General features: G+C 50.2%; 1 protein-coding gene across 4 annotated transcripts in view; it reads right to left on the bottom strand.

Annotated features, from left to right (window-relative positions):
* GOLGA2 (golgin A2) overlaps positions 1-24,098 on the bottom strand; it is a 918,457-nt gene that overhangs the window by 408,585 nt on the left and 485,774 nt on the right. The window lies entirely within an intron of this gene.

Genomic DNA, 24,098 nt, shown 5'->3' with positions numbered 1-24,098 from the left:
GGAACACTCAGAGTTAGAGTTGAGCATCACTTATTGGAGAGAAAGGATTGGGGGCGCAGCAGACCTGTGGAATGCAGTGGAACAGAAGACACAGGAATGCTTTTGGGGTCGGGTTTCAGTAGAACTAGGGAAGGTATTGGGGAGGGTAGAAAAGTTGGGAAGGGTCAACAGTAGGCAAGGCAAAGAGCAATTCAGATATGGTATATTTTATTTTTATCACGCTCATACACAAGTGTTTCAGAGCGCGACCAAGCAAAGGGAGCGGAACAAGGGAGAACCAGGGAGAACAAAAACAACGATCTTACTAGGCCCAGTGACATTAAGAACGCACAAGTGCATGGAAAAGGGAAAAGGGGGAAATTGCGTGGAAGGGGGGCGGGGGGAGTAGAGCGTGCGGAACAGAGGAAAGAACAGAATAAATAATAAGTGCAATAAATAAAGACAGGGAAAAGTGGTTGTTCAGCCAGAAAGTGGCAAGTGCAAGATTAGTCAGATAGGGTATATTTGATAAGTGCAGAAGAACAAAATGGGGGACTGTATGGGTACAGATACAGATCCCAGTGCTAGGGGTGGCCCGGAGGCAGTGCAGGAGGGAGGCAGATACCTGAGCCCAAAGGACAGAGGGTGGCCAGGTGCACAGTGCAGAGAGAGAAAACACATCAGCTGGGGAGAAGAGGGGAAAAGGCAGAAGCGAAAAGGAAGGTCTTGAGGTGCTTCCGGAACCGGAGGTGGTTCTCCTCAAGTTTCAAGGTGCCCGGGAGGCCGTTCCAATGGGAGGCCCCAGCTGAAGACAGATCTGCCCCCAGCTTGTGACTGACCCTGAGAGAGTTAGAAGTAGAGGCGCGAACGGCTCGAGAGGGGAGGTATATACAGAGGTAGAGTTGAAGGTATTTTGGACCCCGGCCCCAGAAAGCCTTGTGGACAATGCAGAGGGCTTTAATCCTTACATCTACTGGGAGCCAATTAAGGGATTTCAGAGCTGGAGAAATACGATCCCAGGGCTTGAGGCGAAGGACAAGTCTCGCAGTCCTGTTCTGGATTAGTTTTAAAGGGCGGAGATTGGAGGCAGGTAGATTTAGAAAGAGGCTGTTACAGTAATCCAACCTAGAGAGAACCAGAGCTTGGGAGACGGTGAGCTTCTGAGGGAAGGAGAGGAAAGGCAGAGTACCTCTAAGTAGATGCAGTAAGACGTTTGACTTTTTAGAGACGCCAGAGATGTGTGCAGAGAAGGAAAGTGTAGAGTCAAAGATGGCTCCAAGATTCTTAGCCTCACAGGTGGGGGTAGGAGGAGCACCAAGGGTGGCCGGCTAGAGAGTGTGGGGAAAGGATGGTGAAGGTGTACCAATGAAGAGACTCTTGGTCTTGTTGGCATTTAGACAGAGATAGTTCGCGGCACACCAATTTTCTTTTTTTCCATAACATTTTATTTGGTTTTACATATAGGCAATACATATATCACAACAGCAATCGCAGAACAGCAATCATTCAGTCTGAATTAGCAAAAGCGACTCATGGGAGGGCCGGAGTGCAGGGAGCAAAAATGTTAGAATGGCCACTACTGACCATGGTCTGTCCTTTTTCACCAAGTGGATTGTGGGGCGATGGATAGCTATGGTGTGAGGCAGTGGTTCAACAAAGCGGGCTGCTTTGGAGCCATCTTGTTAACGGAGGCCTCCTGGGCCGGGAACCTGGCGGCGTAGTCCATAAATGGGTCCCATATGTTTAGGGCTCTATTCAAGGAGCCTGACCGGATCGCAGTGATTCTTTCGGCCACCACTATATCCCAGCATTTCGCCCACCAAAGTGCCACGGAGGGGGCCTCTTTAATTTTCCAAACCCGGGCCATTGCTATTTTTGCTGCTAGGAGTAGATGCGTGCATAGTCTGGGGATTTGGCCTGATATTGGGAATGCTCCATCGCCTGTGCTGCCAAGAAGGACGATCGCGGCAAACCAATTTTGAATGGCGATTAGGCAATCGGAAATGAGGGAAGCCTGAAAATGAGTTTGCCGTCATCAGCATAGCATTGGAAGTTTGAGCAGAAAGTGAAAATGCAGTAGGCGAGAGTTGCCAGATATTGGTTGAAAAGACAGGGCGAGAGTTTAGACCCCTGGGGAACACTACATGTAGAGAAGGAGCTAGAGGATCGGAAGTACCCAAGTTGTACCTGGGAGGGTCGATCAGAAAGGAAAGAGGTCAGCCAGGCCAGAGCCTGATCTGTGATAACCAGGTTTACACAGAGACGACTGAGTAGGATGAGGAAGGAGGGAATGTTAGAGTCAAGGTTGGAGAGCAGATCTTTACCGATGTTCAGGAGAGCAGTTTCCATGCTTCTGGCAGCTGTGAAACCAGATGGTGGTCATGGAGGGAGCCAACAGAGTGAGAATGAAGGTTTAGCCGGGAGATGGCAAAAGCCTCAAAAGACACGCTTCATGGGCCGGATGTCCGAGAAGGTGGGTGGCAATCTTGGGGTAGGCTTGGCTTGGAGGGAGGAAATGGAAAGGTGGGAGGAGAGGAGGCAGTGATCACTCCAGGAGAGAGGAGTGGTGAGGGCAGACGAGAGGGGGAGGCCAGAGGAGGTAAGGACATCAACTGTGTGACCGGAAGAGTGAGCCGGGTTGCAGGGGAGGATAGAGAGGGAGAGTGAATCGCAGAGGTCGCAAAAGAGCGCAGATGAGGAACAGGCAGAATCAATATGCATGTTAAGGTCACCAAGGAGGATGTTAAGTTCTGGACCAGGGATGGGAGAGTTCATGACCTGGGGACGATAGGTTGGTTGGCAGAGGGGAAGAGCTCATGACCTGGGGAGGGTGGGTTGATTGGGGAGAGACCTGGGGAGTGGGAGGTTTATGACACAGGGTGGGTGTGCTGGGGAGAGGGGAAGAACGCATGATCTGAGTTCATGACCTGCAGTGGGGGGGGGGCGAGTTTCTTGACCTGGGGAGGGTGGGCTGGTTGGGGAGTGAGGGAAGAGCTCATGACCTGGGGTGGTGAGTTGATTGGGGAGAGAAAGAGCAAGAGCTGATGACCTGGGGAAGGTGGGTTGGGGTTGCAGGAGAGCGCATTACCCGGGGAAGGTGGGGGAGCTCATGACCTGCAGAGGGTGGGTGGGGGTTATAAATGCTCATGACCTGGAGGACTGGGAGAGTGGGGTAGAACTTATGACCTTGGGAGGGTGGGCTGGTTGGGGCGTGGGGAAGAGCTCACGAGCTGGAGGAGTGGGGTGGGGGAAGAGCTGATGACCTGGGGAGGGAGCATGGCTGTTCAGATGGATTTCTAAACTCTGAACTGGTGGGCAGAAATTTAGGAGGCCACCTAGTTTAGTGAACATGGGGAACCTTCGGGACAAACCACACCAATCTACGGTAGCTTAGCAGTCGGTCAAGAGTAAGTCTCTTGAGGGGTGAGAGTGATCGGATGCCCACAATGAGCACACACAGTAAAACTCCACAGATTACCCTTAGAGAGAATCACAAAACACATTGATTAAAGGCCTTTATAATAATAAAAACATCTATTTAACCACAGTTATCAAGAAAACAATTACCACACACGCGTATTCACTATGTAACATATATACAATTATGCGTTTAGCCTAGTGCTGATGAAAGGGGAGAAAATTACCACAACCTGCAACAGAAAGGGGTAAGTTCAACACAGATTAACGCATTTGGCAGTTCTTCGTAGTCAGTCCCGAACGTATGTAGTCCAGCCCTACGAAGTGACGAGCCTTGCGCTCAAAGAACAGTACTATATGAATGTGCAATCGTGCGTAAAGCCACAAAAAAAAAAAAAAAAAAAGAGTTCTCTTCAGGGGGCTGTAGCTGCTCAGAAAGGGCTTGAGGCAATGAAGAATAAAGTCCTACTACTTGAGGAGGGTCTACCCTTGCGGATAGAGAGACTTTTGGAGTTCGGGAATAACTGGTGATTTTTCTTCAACAAACTCGCACGACTTTTACTATCGAAGAAGTGCCTCAGCTCCATAGACTGTGCTCCAATTGATTTTGGCTGTCCTGGCTCCCTGCAGACTCTTGTAGTCCATTTGACTTTGATACTTACTGTCCATCATAGGTGGTAACATGGCTTTTAACTATTATTGCTGGGAAGGGTTATCTAGAATTCATTGGAAGATTTAAGTGCTGACATGCTCCAAGAACCTGTTTAACCTTTTTCCTTCCCTTAACCTTTCCTTTCTACAAACCTCAGAATCTACAACGCGTACTAGTGATACATAAATGCCATGACTGTCCTAGTTAGTGAAGTCACCTCAGGGTGCAGGAAGTGTGTAAGAAGCATCTCTAAAGAGTATCTACTAGCTTTGTGTTGATTCTGGAAAAGTATTTAAAAGTATATGTGATTGTTACACGTATTGCCCGTTTTAAAGAATGCTTATTTAAAAACTGATGTTAAATAAATTCATAACTATTTATAACTGAAACCTTGTGTGTAAGTGTTACTTGGTTACTTGTATTTGCGAATTCCATTGCTACAGCTCTACAGCTCACATTTACCTCTCTTGAGATAAGCCTGGCGACTCAGTCACACTACCACCTTGTGTAGTACAGGCCTATACAAAAAGGTGGGTTACCTAATACCAAGAGGACAAGTGTTGTTTAGTCTCCCACATGGTTACTACATACATTATTGCCTAACGGGGGGTTGGCAGTCTTTCAGGACAGCCAGCCTCCCAGTTTGAACTGGATCTCACAGTTAGGCTGGGAGACAAAGGGCTGCCGAGTTTTGGACTCCTCGCTCGCTTCCTGCCTTCACAGACACTCTGGATCCTGCGCGGATTCCCACCGAAAATAACATGAACACAAAGGATTTTCCCACCCTAGAGGTCAGGAGAAGGAACAAGAAAGGACAAGGAAGGCTAAAATGGCGAAAAAAGAAGACAGGGCCATTTTGGTAAAATGAGCACCCATGGGTGCCTTTATCAGAGCTGTGGAAACAGCCCACGGTAAAGGTGCACCGAATTAGTAAAAAGGTTCACTGCCACCAGCCATTGAAGGTAAGCTTGTCCCTGTAATAGAAATGTTACAGTTAAAAGGAGACAGGGGATACATTGCATCTCCCCAGCAATCCACATAATGTTTCACCAAATAAAATGTAAACGGGATACAAAGATCCTTTCTAACCCTGGGAACTATAGTTCCCAAGTACTACAGGTTCTATGCTGACGGCACAGAATTCTTCAAACTTCCCGTGGACTGCACCTTCCATCATTCCCCGATTGCCTCTCTGCCATCCAGGCTTGGTGAACTTCCAATGATCTCTGCCTCACTGCCAGCAAAACAGAGATCCTTCCTACTGGGACCCCTGCACCAAACCTCTTCCCTTCACTCTGGCCTTCTTCCATGGGCGCTCCCCCTACTCCCTCTTCTGAGTCACCTTCTACTCCTCTCTCTCTTTCCTCCCTCACACTCAGGACATAGCAGAGAAGTCCCACTTTCAGCTCTTCCTCGTCAAAGGAATTCTACCTTTTCACACTTTCCCCAAGAAGTTCAATGTTACCCGGGCCCTGGTTCTCTCTAGGCTGGACTACTGCACTAGTCTTCTCCTGAATTTTCCTTCGTCCGCTACACGACCTCTCCAGCTAATACAGAATAGGGCAGCAAGGCTTATCCTTGGCCTCATGCCCAGGGATTGCATCTCTCCTGCCCTAAAAAGTCTTCACTGGCTCCCGGTTGCTTCACAGATTACATTTAAATCCTTCTGTATCATCCACAAGGCTGTCTGGGGCCGGGGGCCACACTACCTGCAACTCTGTCTTACTAAATACCCCCCCCCCCCCCCAAGACCTCTGTGCTCCTCTGGCACCAATTCCTTGCGCATAAAGCGGTTCACTAAGCAGAGGGCAGCTAGTCGATCACTTTCCTCAGCTGGCACCCTTCTTTGGAACAGTCTCCCACTCCCTCTTCATCTTCATCTTGAGCAGGACCTTCTTAAATTCTGAAAGAGCCTCAAGATCTTCCTCTATCTCCTCCCTCTCTCCCCTGCTAATCGCACATCCGCTTGATTGGTGTGCAGGGCCCTTATGCATCCTCGGGGCCCTGATCTCCCACACCGTATCATCCCAGCTGCTGTCCATCCTTAGCACTTGCCTCGGTTCACCCTCCACCCTTGGAGGCCTGCACTCATCTTACATTGCACTTCACCTGCTGCTCACCCGCGAGCACCACAGCACCGATCCCATTTCCTCTCCCTTCTGCACTTGCACATTCTGAAGACTCAAGACATAGTAGGCTTGACTTCACCTCCCCATTGTATTCTTTTACTTATAATTATTATTTATGTATTTCAATAGTAATTGTCTATCATCCCCTGTCCCCTCCCTTTGCCGTGTGGGCACTTTGAAATAGTATTTGCTTCCTATACAAGCGCCTAACAAATGAACAATAAATAAATAAGGTTAGCCAGAGAAGGTTAAAAGGGGAGCCCCAAGGGCAACCCAGCAACAATAGGCAGTATATGCGAAAAATTGTCAGAGGATACAATTAAAAAGACACCATGGAGAGTCTTCAAAGGACACCCATAAAAAGAGTAAAAGATTCTGTGAGTGTGGAAAAAGGTCCCCACTCACTGCGGTATAGGGAAAAATAATCCACCAGTAAAGAAACAAGTTTTGGGGTTGACACAGGTCAGGAATATTTATCATTGCTATGAAAATCTTACTTAACTGTAGCCCAGACAGAAGCTTGAGGAAAGAGGATGCAGGGACCACTGCAGGGCAGATTCCAGCTACCGGTCCTTAGAGGGTCCGTTATCCCCAGAAACCTTAAGTGCTGAGGTCGCATAGCGAATCGAGCAGAAGGAACAAGTTACTTACCTGTAACTGCTGTTCTCCAGCATGGGTCTGGCATGAATTCACTTGCTCATGAATATTCCCAGTCAGGCTGGGAATCCTCGGTAAAAGAAAAACCAGTTTCACTTTCACTTACAAACTTTGATTGGTTTTTCTCCTATAAACCAATCAATGAGCTCTGGGTCATACTTCCCTCTCCCTAAGCTCCTCCTCTAGCAGGCATCAGATTTGGTAGCACGTGAAGTGGCAGTATGACCAAGAAGAGCCGCAGAGGGGCAGGAGGGAGGGTTCACATGTGAACCCTTGTCAGACCCATGCCGGAGAACAACAGTTACAGGTAAGTAACTTGTTCCTTCTCCAGCATAGGGTCTGGCGTGGATTCACATGCTCAAGGATAAAGAATACATAGCAGTACACACATGCACAACCAAGGGAGGTGGCAAGGCTCAACAGAAGCAATCTCTTACCTCCTCACCAGGCCCACCTTCAAGCAAACAGGTTGCGTATCACCCTAGAATCCCCGTCTACGCAGTAGAATTTTGTGAAGGTGTGCGTGTATCTCCACATAGTAGCCCTGCAGATGTCCAGGAGGGGCACACCAGATAGGAACACATTTGTCGAAGCAATCGCTCTGGTGGAATGGGCTCTCGGACATCCAGGCAGCGGTCGGTTTGCCAACCGGTGACAGTGCGTGATGCAGCCGGAAAGCCACCTGGAAATGGAAGCCTTGGACAAAGTTTTCCCATGGTTCACAGGACCAAAGATCACGAAAAGTTGAAACGTCTTCCAGAAACTCTACTTGCATGCCACATATAACTTCAGAGCATGCGCCACATCCAGCGAGTGCAGAGTACTTTCAGCCAGCGACGAAGGCGATGGAAAAAACACAGGCAACACCAAAGGTTCGTGGAGGTGGGATTCCGACAGAACCTTTGGCATGAAGGAGGGGTGCGTCTGCAACAGCACCCTCGTGTTGTGAAAAGTCAGGTAAGGCTGCTTGCTAGACAGGGCCTGGATCTCACCTAACCCCCTGGTAGAGGTGATGGCCACAAGAAAAGCAGTTTTCCACGAAAGGAACTTGAGATCTGCTTGATGCATAGGCTCGAATGCCCCCCCCCCCCCCATGTGCCTCATCAGCACCACGTTGACTTCCCACGCGAAAGCAGGCGCCTTCACCGGCAGAACAATCGCAACAGTCCTATGAGGAACTCCTGGACTAGACAGAGTAACCAAAGAGAAGACCGTCTCAGAGACATGGTGTAGCGGGGGATAGCTGCCAGATGCACTTTGATGAAGGTGTGCGCCAACACCGCCTTGGCCAAAGACAACAAGTACAGAAGTATCTGTGGGGCCATGATCCGCAGAGGGTTGACCTTCTGCGTCCAGCACCACGCTGCAAAACGCTTCCACTTGTGCCCGTAGCACTTAAGAGTCGATAACGCTCTGGCCCTGGCAAGGACTTTCCTGCAGTCCGCCGGTAACTCGTACCCCCCCCCCCCCCTCCCCGAACTCCAATGCTGCAGGATCCAGGCCTTCAGGTTCAGCGATCCTGGGTCGTGATGTAGGATTGCGCCTCCTTCTCTGGCGAGCAGATCTGCGACCACTGGCAGCTTGACTGGAGGTGATATTGATGGGCTGAGAAGGTCCATGAACCAAACCTGCCAAGGCCACGCCGGGGTCGACGAGGATCATCCTGTATCAGCACCATTTGAGTTGATTGATGACTCGAAGCAGGAGAGACAACGGAGGCAACACATACAGAAACAGGCCGTCACGCGGGAAGGAAGAGGCATCCCCTCATACTCCTTGGCTGGTGGAACCTGCCAGCGAATATCTGGCATTTGGAGTTCGTCGCCGTCACAAACAGATCGATCTGGGGCCTGCCACACCCGAGGAAGAGGCTGTTCACTTGATTCTGTCAAAGCTCTCACTCATGGCAAGAGCGCAACTCTCTGCTGAGGGAGTCGGCGATGGTGTTCTTGACTCACGCCAGGACTGAGAAACATCCCAATGGCCCTGTGCCACAAGTCCTGCGCTTCTCTGGAGAGCGCCGGAAATCTGGTGCCCCCTTGCTTCCTGGTGTAGAACATTGTGGTTGTGTTGTCCGTGAAGACCCTCACCGCCTTGCCCTTAAGGGACGGAAGGAACGGCTTGAGGGCCCAGAACACTGCCCACAGTACATGAACATTGATGTGTAGCTCCCTCTCCTCCGGTTGCCACAGGCCTCTGGCGTGAAGACTTCCGGTGTGGGCTCCCCAGCCCTCCAGGGAAGAGTCCGTGCTTACCATCTCCTGGTACAGGGGGCTCTGGAAATCTGTTCCCCCGGAGAGATGTTGGAGTGCACGCCTGACCACCTTATTGCCCGACGGAACGTCTCGTCGAGAACAATCCTGTCTGCAAAGCTTCCGAACACCTGGATCCACTGAGCATCCAGGAATTCTTGAAGGGGTCGCATGTGCAACCTGCAAAGTCTGATCAGGCAAATACAAGACAACATCATGCCAAGCAGCGACTTGATGGTCCGCCCCATGCCGATCTTCCGTGGCAACAGCCGTTGCACCTTGCCCGGTATGTCAGCTATTCTCTTTTCCGAGGAAGTCGCCAAGCAGGAAACCATGTTGAGCCTGTCCCCCAGGAACATTGTGTTCTGCGATGGAATCAAGCACGACTTTCGGATAGTTCACAGTGCTCGAGGTATGGGTACTCATGTGTTCTTTGTAGACATAGATGGGCCACCACTGGTTCCAGGCACTTCGTAAACACCCTGGGCACCAACTTCAGTCCGACGGGAAGGGCATTGAATTGGTAGTATTTTCCCTGTACTCGTGAATGGGGACGTGGAAGTAAGTGTCCTCTAGATACAGCGATGTCAAGAAGTCTCCTTCCTCCACTTGACCGGGCACGTACTGCAACGTGACCATCCCGAATTTCTGGGACTTGAGGTACTTGTTTAGACGCCCTAGGTCGAGAATGGGCCTTCAGCCCCCGGTCATCTTTTTTTACCAAGAAGTATCTGGAATAGACTCCGGAGCCCAGGAGTTGCTTTGTAACCAGCTTTATCACCCCTTTCCTTAGCATGGCCTGTGCTGCTCCTGCTGGGCCACCGGTGATATCTGCGGACACTTCTGCTGGAATTCTAGAGTGGGTCTAGGGGTGAGAGCATCCAGCAGCCATCGGTCGGTGGAGATCTTTTCCCACTCACTGACTAAGCCCGCCAGCTGGCGTTCCACTGGGGTGCATGGGTGGAGGCCCGACGTCCTGGCTGGTTCAATACTGCTTTGGGGCATGTGTGCCACCTTGGGAGCAATGACGGCGGCCACCTCTGAAAGCCTTGGAACAAACCCTGTAGGCCTCCTGGGTTGTAGAACATGAAGGCTGGCGGTATGAGGGTGATCCCCCACCTAAACCTTTCGACGATCTGCCGGATTTTCCTCCTGAGGCACGAAAAAGAAGGCTGATGATGAAGCGTGCCTAGGGTCCGGGCCGTCTCCGTGTCGGTCATGATAGCCTGCAATGACTTGTCGACAGCCTTCCCAAAGTGATTGTTGAAGAAATGGCCAGGACCCTCGTCTGAACTTCCTGCAGAAAGTTGATGGCTTTCAACCAGCCACGACGACAGAGGCAGACACTGTTCCCCCATCTGTCGGAACCCCGTGTCCGCGATGTCCCGGGTCACGGTGATGGCATGGTCCGATGCCACCTCACCCACCTGGAGAATTTCAAGCGACTCGACCCGTTTGTCGTCGGGGAGAAACAACAGGATCTGCTGGACTACAACAGGAACAGAAGCCAGCTGGAACCTTTTCATCAGACTCAAGGTACTGTGAAACCAGGGGTACTTACCTCTTGTTTTGTGTAGCTTGCTTGCTCTCACTGGAGACTTGCATTTGATGCCCTTTGCATAGTTGCGTGCAGCTTTGCCCTTCTCAAGCCTCCCAGCTTGTGGCCCAACAGTGATTTCTTTTTACAACAAAACTCACTTTAACATTGTGCAAGACTTTTTTTTTTAACTTTAATGTGATATAGGTTGAAAATAAATTCAAACTTTACACATATTAAAAAGAAGAAAAAACACACACATATACATATATATATATGGGATACATTACTCACCGTAATCGTATTTCTGATGCTTGTATCTGCTTAGATTCACATGCTGTGCATAGGCTGACATCTAGTGCAGAGAATTACAGTTTGTTTTTCGAAACCCGAAAATGGGCGTCGACACAGGGCGTGCCAGTAATACTATCCCTAGTGTGACGTCCACTGTACCCAAGATCCCTCACGCGTCTAGGATCCTCAGATTGTAGTTTTTCTGACATGAGGTAGCATGAGGAGTAGCGCGAGTACAGATAATCCAAGCAGATAGATAGAAAGGTAAGACTACAAGCAATCAGGCGCCTTCTCTCAGAGGGGAGGAAGGGTGGGTCGCATGTGAATCTAAGCAGATACAAGCATCAAAAATACGATTGCGGTGAGTAATGTATCCCTTCTGAGGCTTGTGGAATCTGCTTAGATCACATGCTGTGCATAGATTAGCGAGCAGTACCTGAAGAAGGAGGTGGGATGTGAGAAGGCTCATGAGCAAATAAGTGTCTTAGAACCGCTTGTCCCACTTGTGTATCTGCCTTGGAATGGGTGTCAATGCAGTAATTCTGAGTAAAAGTGTGAATAGAGCTCCAAGTAGCTGCTGCTTTGCAAATGGTGTCAAGGGGTACATTTACAATGAAAGCCAGAGTGGCCCCAATGCCTCTAGTAGAGTGGGCTCTTGGCGTGAAAGGCAGAGTTCTTTCAGAGAGTGAGTAACACAGCTGGATACAGTTAATAATCCACTTCGAGATGGCACCTTTAGAGAAGCGATCCCCCTCTCTGCCTGTAGCTACAGAGACAAACAGTTGATCTGTTTTCCTTAGCGGTCTGGTCTTATTTACATAGTAGAGGACCGCCCTATGCACATCTAGGGTGTGTAGTTTCACCTCAGCCGAGCTTTGCGGGTCCTGGAAGAAAGCCGGAAGCTCGATGGACTGGTTTACATGGAATTTAGATATAAATTTAGGTGAGAACCTAGGGTGTGTGCGTAAAACCAGTTTGTCTTTATGGACAGTAAAGAAGAGATCCTGCACTGACAGAGCCTGAATTTCACTGACCCTTCTTATAGAAGTAATAGCTACTAAGAAGGCTGTTTTATAAGTCAGGTGTTTGAGACTGCTTTTATGCATGGGTTCGAAAGGGGGGCCCATGAGCTTGGCTAGCACCACATTAAGGTCCCACCCTGGTGGTGGGTTTGAAATAGGAGGGTGAAGTCTCTTTACTCCTTCCATGAAGGCTTTAACTACTGGTACTTTCCACCACGAAACCTTGCTATGGGAAGTGGTGTAAGCCGACAGGGCTGCCAGGTGTACTTTCAGTGAGTTAAAAACCAATCCAGCATCCAGCAGGTGGAGCATGTATGTAACAATAGTGGAAGGAGTGCAATCAACCAGATAACGAACCTCTTCAACTTGTCAAAGTACCAGTGCCTTGTGTTTGGTTTCCTAGATTCCTTTAGGATGTCCATACACCTCTGTGGCAAATTGAGATGTCCAAACTCTATGACCTCAGGAGCCATGCTGCCAGGTTCATTGAGTTGGGTTGCTGGTGCACTGTTTGACCTTGGTGCTGGGACAGTAGGTTGTACCAGGCTGGAAGTTTGATGGGCTCGCACACCGCCATCCTACGTAGGTGTGGGAACCACGGTTGTCTTGCCCACATGGGAGCAACTAGGACGAGCGTCATCGACTCTCTGTTCATCTTGTTCACCACTTTCCTGATGAGGAGTTGGTGGAAAAGCGTACGCAAACATCCCTGACCAGTTCATCAACAGGGCGCTCCCCTGGGAGTCTGGTTGGGGGAACCTGGATGCAAATCCTGTACATTGTCTGTTTTCGCTTGTGGCGAATAAGTCTATAGTGGGGAAACCCCACTGAGAGAAGATATCTTCTACGACCTCTCTGTGTAGAACCCATTTGAGCAGAAACTCCCTCCTCTGGGAGGGAGTTTCTGCTCAGAGCATCCGCTAGGGAATTGAGCTCCCCTGGAACATGTTGTGATGACAGGAAGATGTTCCGTCTGAGTGCCCATATCCAGATTTTCTGGGCAAGCTTGGACAGATTTGGCGAGCGAGTCCCTCCTTGCTTGTTCAGGTAGAACATGGCTGTTGTGCTGTCCGTCCGGATTTGCACTGACAGGTTTAGTAGGTGGGGCTCGAACGCCTGAAGCGCTCTGAATACTGCCAGAAGCTCTAGCAGGTTGATGTGGTTCTTGGCCGCTGAGTGAGACCAGAGACCCTGAGCTGTGTGGTGGAGATGGTGAGCTCCCCACCCCGTCAGGCATGCATCTGTAGTGACTATTGCCTGTACCTCGGGATCGTAAAAGGGTTTCCCCTGTGCGAGATTCTCTCTTGTCCACCAGTGAAGGCTTTGTACCAGTGTTGGTGAAACGACCACTAGATCGTCCCACTGACCACTTGCCTGAGACCACTGTTTCGCCAACCATTCCTGCATGGGACGCATGCGCAGGCGCGCGTGGGACCAGGTAAATACATGACGCCATCATGCCCAGTAGACGCATTGCTTTGCGTACCGTTATTTGTTGACCGGACTGATAATGCGGAATTTGCAGTATTATATTCCGAATTCTTTCTTCTGAAGGAAAGGTCAACCCCTCTTGGGTATCTAGGATTGCTCCTAGGAATTGTTTTGAGGTGCTTGGCACCAGGCTTGCCTTTTTCTCGTTGATTGAGAAGCCTAACTCATGAAGGAGGTCGATAGTCCTTTGAATGTTTGTCCTGCAAATTCCTGGGGTTTCCCCCGTTATGAGCCAGTCGTCCAGATAAGGGTAAACTGGGATTGCCTCCCTGCGAAGGTGTGCAGCCACCACCGCCAGTACCTTGGTGAATACCCTTGGCGCTGAAGCTATCCCGAAGGGCAGTACCTTGAATTGGTAGTGTCGACTGTCCACCTTGAAGCGCAAATACTTTCTGTGCGCTGGGAACATGGAAATATGAAAATAAGCATCTTTCATATCCAAGGTTGCCATGTAATCCCCCTTTTTTAGGAGGGGGATTACCTCTTGTAGCATGGTCATATGAAATTTTTGGGGCTTGACATACTTGTTGGCAGGCCGTAAGTCCAATACTGGGCGCATTGTCAAATCTTTCTTTGGCACAAGGAAGTAAGTTGAATAAATACCCTTGTTTACCTGGTGTCCCGGGACGAGTTCTATTGGGTCCTTTTCTAGCAGAATGGCGATCTCCTCGAGGAGAATCTTCTGATGTTCTAAAGAGTGTACTCTGTCGTGGAGGATGGTTCCGGGGACGCTGCAGTAGTTCTATACAATATCCTGTGGATACTGTTGACAGCACCCATCTGTCTGATGTGATCCCTTCCCAAGCCTGGGTGAAGTTGGAAATGCGTCCCCCTACTGGGGTTGCGTGAGAAGGGACCCTGAACTGAGCATCACTGCTTTGGTGGGGGCGTGCCGCCTCCCTTGTTGGGGCTGCCTCTGCCTTTACCACGACCTCTCCTATTACCCCTGCCGTAACCCTGGGTAGACTGTTGGTTGTTGTTCCACTGTGTACCCTGCCCCTGGGAGTAGGTAGATCCTCTCTGGGAATTTTGGCCGCGTGGGCTACGAAAATTACGATTCCCTCTCTGGTTAGGGGGTTTATTGGTTAACTGGCCAAGGGACTTGAGTGTTTCGTATTCGTCCTTGGCATTCTTCAGTGCGTCTTCGACCGCCTTACCAAACAACAGATCGCTTTACACCGGTTTGTCCAATAATGATGCCTGGGTTTCTGCCTTAAAACCAGACTGCCGTAACCACGCATGTCTTTTGATAACAGTGCCTTCCGCTATCAATCTGCCTGCGTTGTCCGCGGCGTCGAAGGTTGCTTTCAAAATGCAACCAGACACAGCTCTACCCTCTGCGGAAATCCGAGCTAACTGGCCCTTTAAAGGTTCAGGAGCAGAGGCTAGGAGTGCCGCGACTTCTTCCCACTGATGGCAGTTGTAGCTGGCCAACAGGGTGGTGGAGTTTGCAATCCTTGCTTGATAGGCGGACGTTGAGGCTACTTTTCTGCCGAAACCGTATCGTTTTTTGCTCTCCTTGTCAGGAGCAGCTTCGGACGATGACAAGGGTGTTCCAGCCCTCTTACGAGTGTTGGTGACAACTAGGGAGTCTGGCTTCAGATGTCCTCTTATATAGAGAGGGTCAGACTGGGCCGCCCTGAAAAGTTTTTCAACCCTGGGATTGACTGCTCTGGTGAGGTTCGGGTTCACCAGGGACGGATCTATTCTCTGCTGAATGGACTTAAGGATAGGGGATGGTCTGGGCAACAGGCCTCCTTTCTCCCACTAACTCTTCTGCGAAGTCCCTTTCCTCCTGGACACCGTGGGTGTCAATGTGGAAATGTTCTGCTGCGCGTGCGAGAACCTCATTTAGGAGGGGTTGGTTATCGACCGGGGAGTCGGTAACCGGGGCTTCGTTCTCTACCGGGGAATCTACTCTGTATGTTTCGGGTCCTCCTCCTCTTCTTCCTGGTCCTCATCATCCCCATAGTAGCCCGTCCCGGTTTGCTCTTCTACCATACCAAATTCTTGGTCCTCACCAAAGGAAGCATCTCCTTGATACAGTGAGTATGGTCTTGCGTATGGTTGTACCTCGAAGGGTTCTGACCTCATCAGAGTTTCAAACCGGGGCTTTTTACTCGGGGGGGAGGGGGGATAGGATCAGTAGAGCCTAAGGGTGTCGCCCCTTGTGGGAAATGTTCTGGGTTTTTATCATAAAAATCAGCCAAAGAAGACATTCTTGACATGACCCTATCTATGTCTTCACTGGACCATTTTTTGGAAATGGGAATGACTCTCTCAGCAAGTCTATGGGATTTATCTTGAGTAGCTTTGCTGGTTTTAGACATCTCAGCAGACCTGGTTTTGTCTGTCTGTTTAGGGGGAGTGGTGTGTTTCACAGGTGTGGAAGAGTGCAAAGGTTGTTTCTTCTGCTGTTTTCCCCCCTCCCCGTGCGTGCAAAAATGTTTTCCCTGTCCTTTAGTGGCTCCGGAGTTTTTCGACGCCTGGCGTCGAGGATCGGGGGTGGTGTCCCTGTCCTTCGAGCATGGGGCCTCGCTGGCTTTAACTGCGGGCTCCGACCCCTGGAGCGAGGCCTGGGGGTGGAAGTCGTCTTCGTCTTCCGACGATCGAACTTCTGTTAGCCTAGGGAGCGAGGCACTCTTGGCAAGAGTGGATGATTGCCTGGAGTCATGCGGCGATCTTGATCGAGAGCGCCCAGAGGACAGCAAATCGGACCGTTCTGTTTGTGCCTCTTTCCGAGAACTCGACGTCGTCGAGTCTCGGTTGGACTTAGTGTGTTTAGTGTGTGTAGTATGTGAAACGCTTGTGTCGCCGGGGGTCTTCCCCATAGCCGCCGTGGCGGGCGACCTTCCGAGGTCGGGGACCTGCGCTCGGCTGTCTTTCGACGCCGTAATGCCCTCGCCGTCCGAAAGTACAGCGTCGCTGAAGTCGCCCTGCGCTGCCATGGCCGCCTGCCTGGCGTGGTGGGCCCAACGCTTTGTCGAACGGTTCTTAAGTGTCTTAGGTTTAAACCTACTACACACTCTGCAGTTGGCTTCGGGGGTGGTCCCTCGGCAAGCAGAGATTGCACGTGGCGTGCCTGTCGACCCAAGGGTATTTGCGATTGCACTTGGGGCAGAATTGAAAAGGGGTACCCTCCATACGCACCTTGAGGCAGCGGGCTGTTAAGTGTAGGAAATGTATAAGGTGTACCTATATACCAAGAGTGCAGAGTATGTACCACCCACCACTCTCCCTACTTGCAGGGCCGAGGCCAGAGGCCTTCCAAGGCCCGGGCCGAGGCCAGCGGCCTTCCGAGGCCCAAATCCGTCGTGCAGTAGCCAACGGTCGATTTCTTCTCTAGCCGGCGTCGAGTGTCGAAGTTCGACGTTGGGGTGTGGAAGGATGTCAATAGATTATTATTTTAAATTTTTAGCAAAAGTATGGCTAAGGCCAGGGGACTCCGCAAAATGCTTCCGACCAGTATGGCGGAAAAAAACAATCTGAGGATCTTAGACGCGTGAGGGATCTTGGGTACAGTGGACGTCTCACTAGGGATAGTATTACTGGCACGCCCTGTGTCGACGCCCATTTTCGAGTTTCGAAAAACAAACTGTAATACTCCCCAGCTTCCACTAGATGTCGGCCTATGCACAGCATGTGATCTAAGCAGATTCCACAAGCCTCAGAAATATATATATGACAATGCATTACTTACCGTAAAAGCATTTCTGATGATTGTATCTGCTTAGATTCATATGCTGTGCATAGGTCCGACATCCAGTGGTCACTGCGGAGTATTGCATCTTGTTTTTCGTAGTCAAAAAGGGACGTCGACCGGGCGTGTCTGAAATAGTATCACTATAGTGACGTGTGTTGTACCCACAATCCCTCACGCGTCGATGTCCCTCTGTTTGTATTTTTCTGCCCTGAGGGAGCCTTCTAGACGTGAGTGAGTGAGTACAGAAAAGAGATATAAAAGGAAGTCTATGTTCCTTCCATCCGAGCGGGGAGGAAGGGTGGGCGCATGTGAATCTAAGCAGATACAATCATCAGAAATGCTTTTACGGTAAGTAATGCATTGTCTTCTGATGCTTGTTAATCTGCTTAGAATCACATGCTGTGCATAGACTAGCGAGCAGTACCCGGAGTTGGCGGTGGGTTATGAGAAGGAACAGTAGAGAAAAGATGTCTTAGTACTGCCTGACCCACCAGGGAGTCAGATCTCGAGTGTGCATCTAGACAGTAGTGTTTTGTAAAGGTGTGCACAGAACTCCAGGTAGCCGCTTTGCAGATGGACTCAAGGGGAACATTTGCAATGAATGCCATGGACGCCCCCGTGCCTAGTGTAGAGTGTGCTCTAGGCTTAAAGGGCAGTTCTCTCTTAGCAAGAGTATAGCAGAGAGTGATGCATTGAACAATCCATCTAGAAATAGTGGACTTTGAAACTGCATCCCCTTCTCTTCCTGCTGCCACCGAGACGAAGAACTGATTAGTCTTCCTCAGTGGTCTGGTTCTTTCCATGTAGAACATGACCGCTCTGCGCACATCTAGTGTATGCAGAGTTTTTTTCTCCCAAGTTGGAAGGATTTTGAAAGAACGTTGGCAGTTCTATAGACTGGTTTACGTGGAATTTCGATATGAACTTCGGAGCAAACCTTGGGTGCGTGCGTAGAACCACCTTATCTCTGTGAACTGTAACGAAGGGGTCTATAACAGAAAGAGCCTGTAGTTCACTTACCCTCTTGATGGAGGTGATAGCTATTAAAAAAGCAGTCTTAAGAGTGAGGTCTTTAAGAGATGCTTTGTGCATGGGTTCGCTGGGTGAGCCCATGAGTCTGGTAAGTACCACGTTAATGTCCCATCCGGGAGCTGGGTCAGCTATCGGGGGGTGTATTCTCTTTATTCCCTCCATGAAGGCCTTTATAACAGGGATCTTCCACCACGACACCTTGAGTTGGGAAGTGGTGTATGCAGAAAGTGCTGCTAGGTGGACTTTAATGGAATTGAACACTAGACCTGAATCCACCAAGTGGGTCAGGTATAGAACAATATGTGTGGGAGAGCAGTCAATTGGGTTGATGCCTTCCCCTCTGCACCAGATGACAAATCTCCTCCACTTGCTAGAGTAGCAGTGGCGAGTGTTAGGTTTTCTGGCTTCCCTGAGAATGTCCATACATCTCTGCGGGAGCAGTAGATGTCCGAATTCTATGATCTCAGGAGCCAAGCTGCTAAGTTCATGTTCTGGGGGCATGGATGCAGAGTCCTGCCCTTGTCTTGTGACAGCATGTTGTACGGGCAGGGGAGTTTCACTGGGGGAGATAGAGACATCTCCATCAAGTGAGCGAACCATGGCTGTCGGGCCCACATTGGGGCCACCAGTATCATGGTTACTTGTTCCTGGTGCATCTTGTGCACCACCTTGTTGAGAAGGGGAGTCGGGGGGAAAAGCGTAAACAAATTTCCCTGACCATTGCATCGACAGACCGTTCCCCTTGGATTGGTTCTGGGGGTACCTGGAGGCATAACTTAGGCATTGTGAGTTCTCCAGGGTTGCGAATAGGTCTATTTCTGGGAATCCCCATTGTGTGAAGACGTCGAAGACGATGTCTTCGTGTAGTCGCCATTCGTACTCTTCGGGCAGGGGGAAATCTCTGCTGAGTTTGTCTGCCAGCAGATTGAGTTCCCCTGGTACATGTTCTGACAATAGGAACATGTTTTGTTTGAGAGCCCACTTCCATATATTTTGGGCCAGTTTGGACAGTCCTGGAGAGTGGGTGCCCCCCTGCTTGTTGATGTAGTACATGGCTGTGGTGCTGTCTGTAAGGACCAACACCGTCTTGCCCTGTAGGTGTTCCTGGAAGGCTTTTAGCACCTTGAACACAGCTAGTAGCTCCAGTAGATTTATGTGTTTGGATGCTACGTTCGGAGTCCACACTCCGTGAGCAGTCTGATGGGATAGGTGAGCCCCCCCATCCTGTTAGGGATGCGTCTGTGGTTAGAGTGGCTTCCGCCGCGGGTGTGGCAAAGGGTTTCCCTTTTTCCAGGTTTTCCTTTGTCCACCATCGTAGCGAGAGGACTAAGGCCTGCGAGACCACCACTGGATCGTCCCATAATCCGCTGGCCTGACACCACTGGCTGTTGAGCCACTCTTGCATAGGGCGCATGCGCAGGCGCGCGTGAGGTACCAAATAAATACACGACGCCATCATGCCTAGCAAGCGCATTGCTTTGCGTACCGTCACCTCTCGACCGGTCACATATTGAGGGATCTGAAACAACATGTTTTGGACCCTCTCGTTGGAGGGGAAGACGAGGCCGTCCTTTGTTTGAATTAGAGCCCCTAGGAATTGTTTGATTTGGCTGGGGTCTAGGCTGGACTTCTTTTCGTTGATGGAGAAGCCCAACTGGAACAAAAGGTCTACAGTCTTTTGGGTATTGGAGAAGCATGTTTCATAAGAATCCCCTGTTATGAGCCAGTCATCGAGGTAAGGGTAAACTGGGATGGACAACCTGCGTAGGTGGGCCGCTGCCACTGCCTTCGTGAATACCCTTGGTGCTGATGCTATGTCGAAGGGTAGCACTCTGAACTGGTAGTGTTTGCCCTCTATCATAAACCTGAGGTATCTTCTGTGCGCTGGCAACATTAAAATATGAAAGTATGCATCTTTCATGTCCAATGTTGTCATGTAATCTCCCTGTGATAGCAGTGGGATCACTTCCTGTAAGGTTACCATACGAAACTTCTGGGGTTTGATAAACTTGTTCGCTGGGCGCAGATCTAATACAGGGCGCATGGTTAGATCCTTTTTGGGTACAAGGAAGTACACTGAATAAATACCTTCCGTTACCTGAGATAGAGGCACGACCTCTATGGCTCCTTTTTCCAGCAGTTGTTGTACTTCTTGGAGACGGATGGCAAGGTGTTCCGGTGTCATGCGTCGTCCCCTCGGGGGTCTGTATGTTGGGGAACTGTTGAATTCGATGCAGTATCCGTGGGCTACGGTGGAAAGTACCCAGCGGTCTGACGTTATTCCCTCCCATGCTGGAAGAAAGGATGTTAACCGGCCCCCGACCGGTGTTGCATGGGAGGGGACGCGAATCTTCGCGTCACTTGGTGTTGTTGGGGGCTTGGGAGCCTGTGGGGGTGGACCCCCGCCCTCTCCCTTTGCCCCTGCGCTGTCCTCTTTGGCTGTACTGCCCACTATTGGTCTGGTAACTGGTGGCAGGGTACTTTTGCTGCTGATTCTGCTTTTGGCGTTGGCCACGAAAAAAGCGTGTGTTGCCATAGCTGCGTCTGGTAGTGGGCTTAGAGATCTGGTCAAGAGTTTTGATAGTATCGAACTCTTTTTTAGCCATTTCCAGAGCCTCATCCACCGCCTTCCCGAAGAGGTTTGCGTCTTCAACAGGTTTATTTATTAAAGACGCCTGTGTCTCCGGTTTGAACCCTGAGTTGCGCAGCCATACATGGCGTTTTAGGAGTATTCCCTGAACCAGGGAACGTCCCGCTGTCTCAGCAGCATCCAGAGAGTTCTTTACAATACTCTGGTTGACCTGGGTTCCTTCGCCAATAGTTGAAAGCAGGCGTGTACTTAATGGTTCCGGCGCTTCTTCGGCGTCCTTGCGCAGTTTGGCCCACTGCGCGTCCGCGTAGCTAGCTAGCAAAGAATTGTTGTTCGCAATTCTTGCCGAAAAGGCAGCCGAGGATGTGACTCTTTTAGCAAGGGCATATAACCTCTTGCCCTCCTTGTCAGGTGGTGCCTCACTGGTGGACAGCGGCACCCCTGCCCTCTTCCTTGCATTAGTTACTACAAGGGAATCCGGAATGGAATGTCCCCTTATGTACAGCGGGTCTGAGGGTGAAGGAGTGAAAAGTTTTTCAATCCTTGGATTAACTCCTCTGATTAGTGCGGGTGTGGATAGCGAAGGGGTGATTCTTCTCTTCACTGAAGCGAGGAGGGGAATGGTCTGGCTGACTGGGGGTTTCTCCTTAATTACTCTTTCCACAAAGTCTATTTCCGGAGAGATCTCCCCAGTGTCCAGTTCGAAATGTGCTGCTGCTCTGCGTGACAGGGCATTGAATGTGGGCTGATCGTCAATGGGAGACGTGTTTCTAACAGGTGAATTGTCTGGAAGATTTAGGTTTAGGACATCAGTGTCCGAATATCCTGATGGGGATTGCCAGGGATGAGAAGGTCCTTCTGGATTTTCTCCGAAGCCTTCTCCTACCATGTCTGGGCTGTCTTCCAGACCTTCCTCTTGGTTCTGTCCTTCATTGTCCACAAAATCATCCTCCTCTTCTAAGTATTGTTCCTCACCAGTGAGGTCATACACATTATGGAAGTCTAAGGCTGTGTCCTGCCTCGGGTATTTGGGCCTGGGGTCCTCCTGAGGCCCTTCTCTTGTTCTCTTGGGAGTGGGAGGGTTCTGGGTGTTCATAAACCTCTCCATTCTCTCCATGCAGAGATGGAGCCTTTCCATGGTTTCATGGTGTACCCCTGGGCGGTCTAGCGGGGGAAAATTAGTGTTTTCTTGCTGAAAACGGCTCGACCTCTCCCACAACGTCGAGGAAAGTGTCCCGTCGCCCTCCGAAAAGCCTTCCGGTGTGCTGGGGGTCCCCCCCGACTGAAGGGGGTATTCCCTATTTTTCTTCGGGCTTTTTCGGCGTGTCTTTCGACCTTTGCGTAGCGCTCGACGTGTCTTTCGGCGTACGCTTCTGGGCGTCGGCTACAACGATCCTCGCCAAGCTCTCTGTGACTCGTTTGTCAGCGGAGGGCTGTGGTTTCGACGTTACGGGTGTCGAACGTTCTACGGCGGCGTGCGCTCTCTGCTGGTGCGCGCCGGCCGATGGTTTGGGGGCGGCGCCCTTATTTGCCGAAAGCCCAGTCGCTGGTCGCGGCTGCGAGAAGGGCTTCGAACCCGAACGGTCCGAGGAGGCCGCCGGTGTAACCTGCGTCTCCTTGGGCGCTGATGCTTTCTTCGTCTTCGACGAAGAAGAGCTATGGGTTGTTGTTTATGTGTTGTATCGTGTGCGTCAGTGTCGCCGGGGTGTTCATCCCCATAAGCAGGGCGTGAGCCGAGCCCGTCGGGGCCGGGGACAGACGACGAAGAGCGCGAGCGCTCTTTAGAGGGGTGTACGACTTCTGTAGCGGAGGTCGTGTTATCACGTTCCTCGTCACTGTCGGTGGTAGCAGCGGCGGGTGAAGACCCGGCCTTCGACATAGCGTAGGCCGCCCACCTCTTGACCCTACGGTCTTTTAGAGTCTTTGGCTTTAGAAGCCGACAAGCCGAGCAACCCTCCTCTACGTGATCGAGGGGCAAGCAGCGGTTACACCGTGAATGCTTGTCCTTCCAAGTAAACTTGCCCTTACAAAGTGGGCAAAACCTAAAGGGTGTCCTCTCCATAGCCGAGGCAATAAAGCGTGATAACTACCCCAAGGGAAAGAAAGGGGAAAAGGAAAGGCATTCTCAGAAAAAGAATCAGATGTCCCACGACCCCACTCTCCCTACTGTATTTGACCTGCGAGGCCAGGCCACGTGTTCGGCAACGCCGACGGATCTCCTCCGCTCGTCCCCTCCGTCGAAGATCTTGCTCGGCGGAGACAGCTTCACCACTGCGTCGAGGGAGGGATCGATCTATTAAATCTTTAAACAGGAAAAAACGACCAAAGGTCGAGGAGATGGAATCTGCAATGTCTCTCGAGGAGCTCCGCGTAAAGGCGACCAGTAGCTGGGCGGAAAAAAACAATCTGAGGGACATCGACGCGTGAGGGATTGTGGGTACAACACACGTCACTATAGGGATAGTATTTCAGACACGCCCGGTCGACGTCCCTTTTCGACTACGAAAAACAAGATGCAATACTCCGCAGTGACCACTGGATGTCGGACCTATGCACAGCATGTGATTCTAAGCAGATTAACAAGCATCAGAAATATATATATGCACATTAATACATTAGCACTAAATCAAGAAAAAGCAAGCCCTAAAAGAATATCATACATTAGGAAATAAAAACCAATCGGATATTCAAATAAACCGTTAATATAAGATCTCATATTACATCAAAAAAGAGTATGTATCTTACTAATTTTCCCACAGTTCTGTACACACTTGAGTACATACACTAATGAAAAAAAATTCCCTTTCCTTCTTTCCTTTTTTTTTTCCTTTTTTTCTTGACAGTTGAGAAGACAAAGAGAATACACAGCACTCCACAAAGTTGTTAGATCAAGTTCATAAGGAGCCAGAGGTTAGCAAAGGACCTATACCAGGTCCATATCAACATAAGTTTTCTAAGCTTTGCCGTTCTCACTTTATTCAGATCAGAGATCCCAATCTTACTTCGATCTGTTTCCAGATGTTATAGAGTGCAATGAGAAGATGCATATTGCAAGAATTTGTGCAATAGAGCCAGAATGGGGTTTCACATACAGTTGAAGGATTATGTGTAAATTTGGAAAGGTATGACAATATTATGTGATTTAATGAGTGGCATTCCGTCAGGAGAGGTTTGGCCGTTTCCAGGCATTTTGTAACTTTGCATAAGCGACAGACTCGTTCTAGGGCCGGGATATTTTCCCTAACTCCCACATTGCTCCAAGTTGGCAGCTGTTCTAATCTAAGCAGAATGATGAAACGTCTGAGCCGTTTTGTGGGACAGAGATTAAGGTAAGCTTGAGGTT

Source organism: Ambystoma mexicanum, chromosome 8, assembly GCF_040938575.1.
Source record: "Ambystoma mexicanum isolate Mex_15411 chromosome 8, UKY_AmexF1_1, whole genome shotgun sequence".
Lineage (NCBI taxonomy): Eukaryota > Metazoa > Chordata > Amphibia > Caudata > Ambystomatidae > Ambystoma > Ambystoma mexicanum.
This window is presented reverse-complemented; position numbering and strand designations above follow the sequence as displayed.